Consider the following 4,960-nt stretch of genomic DNA (forward strand, 5'->3'; position numbering starts at 1 on the left):
TGTGGCTTGACTTTCCATTTTCAAAATAATGTCTTCTGATGAGTAGAAGTTAAAAACATTTGTTTTATTAAAAAATTCTAAGTATCTATTGAAATGGTCACATGCTTCTTCTCCTTTACTCTATTAATTTAGTGTATTACATTGAGTGGTGTTTGATTAATAAATCAACCTTGTATTCCTGGAATAAACCCAGAGGCATTATTATTTTTTAAAAGTATATTGTAGAGACAGCATCTCAGTCTTGCTGCTGCCTCCACCCAGAGACTGCTGAGCCCAATTTGTCTACCTCCACCTACTCTGGACAAAGAACATCCGGTCATGGATGAAAATGAACTGATGCGGAAGGACAAACTGGGAGCAGGCTGAGAGGCCTGATGACATGGCAGCCTGCAAAAAGTCTGTAATTGAGACCCCCAAGAAGGGAAACTTTTCAGCTCTTTTTGGACACACAAATGGCCTGGGGAAACCTACTGCCCTAGCAGCAGCCACCACAGTCCCCACAAAACCTGGAGGCAGCAGCTGCTCAAAGAAATTAGTGATCAAAAATTTCTGAGACAGACCTAAATTGCCTGATAATTACACTCAAGATACATGGCAGAAGCTTCATGAGGCAGTGAAAGCCATACAAAGCAGTACCTCCATCAAATACAACCTGGAAGAGCTCTACCAAGCTGTTTAAAATCTTTGTTCTCACAGTTTCCCCAAAACTCTACAAACAGCTATGTCAGGTTTGTGAAGATCATGTCCAAGCACAGATCCTTCAGTTTAGAGAAGACTCAGTAGATAGTGTTTTATTTTTTAAAGAAGATTAACACATGCTGGCAAGATCATTGCAGACAAATGATCATAATTAGAAATATTTTCTTGTTTTTGGATTACACTAATGTACTTCAAAATTCCATGCTTCCTTATATATGGGATGCAGGATTAGAACTAATTAGAAACCATATTGTTAGTGATAAAATGGTTCAGAGTAAAACTGTTGATGGAATTCTTCTATTAATTGAAGGAGAGAGAAATAGACAGAAGCTGAATGTGATGTCTAGTGAGTATGCTCTCTAATCTTCAGATATATAAAGATTCATTTGAGCTGAAATTTTTGGAAGAGACTGTTTATATGCTGCAGAAAGCCGAAGATTAATGCAAGAAAGAGAGGTTCCAGAATATCTTAACTATGTAAATAAATGTTTAGAAGAAGAAGGAGACCAAGTAATCACATATTTAGACCACAGTACACAGAAATTACTGATTGCCTGTGTGGAGAAACAGCTATTAGGAGAACATTTAACAGCAATTCTGCAGAAAGGGCTTGATCACTTACTCAATGAGAATAGATTACCTGATCTCACACAGATGTACCAGTTGTTCAGTCAAGTAAAAGGTGGCCAGCAGATATTACTGCAGCACTGGAGTGAATAAATCAAGAATTTTGGAATGACAATAGTTATCAATCCTGAAAAAGACAAAGATACGGTGCAAGACCTACTATATTTTAAAGATAAAGTGGGCCACATCATAGAAGTGTGCTTTCAGAGAAATGAAAAATTTATCAACTTGGTGAAGGAATCCTTTGAAACATTTATCAGCAAGAGACTAAATGAGACTGCAAAATTGATTGCAAAGCATGTTGATTCAAAGTTAAGAGTGGATAATAAAGAAGCAACAGATGAGCAACTAGGGAGAATCCTTGACAAAATCATGATAATATTCACATTTATTCATGGTAAAGATGTTTTTGAAGCATTTTATTAAAAAGACTTGGCAAAAAGACTTCTTGTTGGAAAAAGTGCCTCAGTAGGTGCTGAAAAATCTGTGTTGTCAAAACTAAAACATGAATGTGGTGCTGCATTCACCAGCAAATTGGAAGGCATGTTCAAAGACATGGAACTTTTGAAAAGCATCATGGTCATTTTAAGCAGTATATGCAGAATCAAAGTGGTCCAGGATCTATAGACCTAACAATAAATATACTTACAATGGGATACTGGCCTATGTACACACCTATGGAAGTACATTTAACTCCAGAAATGATTAAACTTCAGGAAGTATTTAAAACATTTTATCTCAGAAAGCACAGCGGTTGAAAACTTTATTGGCAAACGTTGGGACATGCTGTTTTAAAAGCTGAGTTTAAGGAAGGAAAGAAAGAGTTCCAGGCGTCCCTTTCCAAACATTAGTGCTTCTCATGTTTAAACAAAGGAGATGAATTCAGTTTTGAAGAAATAAAAATGGCTACTGGTATAAATGGTAGTGAATTGGGAAGAATATTACAGTCACTGGCCTGTGGTAAAGCACATGTGCTGATTAAAAATCCAAAAGGAAAGGATGTTTGAAGATGGAGACAAATTCATTTTTAATGGAGAGTTCAAGCACAAGCTGTTTAGAATAAAGATCAATCAAATTCAGACGAAAGAAACTGTTGGCGAACAAGTTAGCACCACTGAGTGTTTCAGGATAGACAACACCAGATGGATGCTGCTGTAGTAAGAATAATGAAAATGAGAAAGACTCTTGACCATAATCTTCTAGTTACTGAATAATATAATCAGCTGAAACTTCCAGTAAAGCCTGGAGATTTAAAAAAGAAAATTGAATCTCTTACAGACAGAGATTGTATGAAGAGAGATAAAGACAATCCAAATCAGCACCACTATGTGACATAATGAAGTCAGCAGACTATATTCTTTCAGTAGAAAACTAGAATGTATCTTCAGAGCAATGAAACACCTCTGTGCTGTTTTCTAGCCTTTTTGCAGATGCTTTTGGCTGAGAAGGAAAGGAAATGATTCTTGGATTTTACAAGGGTTAAGAATTTTCAAATGGCATATGTATCTTTTTTTCCCCTTCAGTTCTTTTGTGCTTTTAGGCATTTAAATTGTTTCTGCTGCTCTGTGCAAAATAATTTTGAGATTGGACAAGAAGATATTGGTTAAAAGAAGTAGCTTTATAAGGTCTTGTCCTTGTGACAAATATTGAAGGTTTGGTTTGTGCCTTTTTTTTTTCCTGCATGTGATCATGAACGTACAATTTTAAAGACCCTAAATGCTGCATTCTTTAGCTGTCAAGATTACTTAGGTATTCCTGAATACCAGAGATCTTAGTTGAACAGATAGATTGAAAACAAGAACACTTAATTGGTGAATATTGGGAAGAAACAGTTTTAAAAACTGGCTAATCAATTATGCAATCCAAATACTGGCATCTATTGTTTCATTTATTTTCAAATAATTTTAAAGTTTGATGGCTGATTTTTTTATAAATCAGGTTTCTAAGTGAAACTTCTTAGATATGCCAAGAGGACATTCTATGTCTGATGTGTTTAATATACTAAACCATCAGTGTGTTTATTTTAGCAGTTATTTGTGAATTTGCTGTTTAAGGGTTTTGGGGGGATTAGTGTATTTGTATTTACCACTCATTCTAGGATTGAGTCTAGCAGTCCCTGTTTTTTGCATTAGGGTAACTGCTGTTTGATTCTTTTAAAATTACACTATTTGTATTATTGCTATAATAAAGTTTGATTTTGTTTTTACAACCATGCACAGGGACTGTAATTGTTCTATTTGTTATACCATTGTAAAAAAATTTATAGGAGATTTAAACATCTTGATATTGTGAAGCAGAGGTTATTTTGTCAAAAAATTAAAAGGGTGTTGTTGGTATCTGGTTTCATGTTGTGTATATATAAAAAGTAAGGTTGAACAGCCAAATGAAATTTCAGTAGTGATGTTAGTATGGTAACTATGAAAAAGATACTTTTGTTATAACATTGACAAGTACTACTGTATATTTTATACAATAGCATGTTTCATTTTTATTAAAAGCTATTAAAGGAATTTTGATCATGGCGTAAGTGTTTAAAGCAATATTTTCTGGAATATACTAAGTTTATATAATTTGATTTTGGCCAAATTATTAAAAGTTTCTCCCTTTTTGAGACAAAAAGTCTGTAATTGAGCAAGGAGTTGAATTATTCAAGGAAGAGAGGAGTCTTCTCTCAGTTGCTTATAAAATGTTGTAGGAGCTTGTAGGTCATATTGGAATGTCATCTCAAGTATTGAGCAAAACACAGAAGGTGCTGAGAAAAAAACAGCTTGAGAATGCAAAGAGAAATTTGAGACTGAGCTAAGAAATATCTGCAGTAGTATACTATCTGTTTTGGAAAAGTTCTTGATCCCCAATGCCTCATAGCAGAAAGGAAAGTTTTCTATTTGAAAATGAAAGGAAATACTAGTGTTACTTGATGGAGGGTGCTACTGGTATGACCAGAAAGGGATTGTGGATCAGTCACAATAAACATACTAAGAAGCATTGGAAATCATCAAAAAGGAAATTCAACCAATGCATACCATCAGATTGGGTCCAGCTTTAACTTTTCTGTGTTCTGTTTCTCCCTGGAGAAAGCCTGCTCTCTTGCAAAGACAGCTTTTGATGAAGCCATTGCTGAACTTGATACATTAAGTAAAGAGTCATACAAAGACAGCATGCTAATCATGTATTTACTGAGACACAATTGGGTATTCTGGATATCAGATACCCAAGGAGATGAAGCTGAAACAGGAGAAGGAGGAAAAAATTAACCAGCCTTCAACTTTGGTCTGCCTCATCCTAAACTTTACACAATAGACTGTCATCTGTGCTGTCCCACAAATAGTTTTTTTTGTTTATGTTTTATGACAAATAGTATTTGTTTATGATTTACAAAAAGTATTTTTATGATTTTTTTTGTTGTTTATGATCTACTGAAATTTCTGTACTTACCATGTGGTTTTTATGTTTAATATTGGGAGAGTACAGCCCATTAACATTTAGAGAGTTATCTGTTTTAGTCTTGAGGAGGCCAATATGGGGATGTGGAATTTTTATACAAGTTATAAATATTTGGCATAATACTTTTGTTACATTGTGGCTTCACAAGGGCCAGTGTTAAAACTGTTTCTGTTTCTAAGCAAAGAAAACT

General features: G+C 34.6%; 1 pseudogene; it reads left to right on the top strand.

Annotated features, from left to right (window-relative positions):
• Positions 1 to 418: 418 nt before the first annotated feature.
• LOC119518100 lies at positions 419 to 2,663 on the top strand (annotated as a pseudogene).
• The last annotated feature ends 2,297 nt before the right edge of the window (positions 2,664 to 4,960 follow it).

The sequence above is a fragment of the Choloepus didactylus genome, chromosome 21 (assembly GCF_015220235.1).
Source record: "Choloepus didactylus isolate mChoDid1 chromosome 21, mChoDid1.pri, whole genome shotgun sequence".
Lineage (NCBI taxonomy): Eukaryota > Metazoa > Chordata > Mammalia > Pilosa > Megalonychidae > Choloepus > Choloepus didactylus.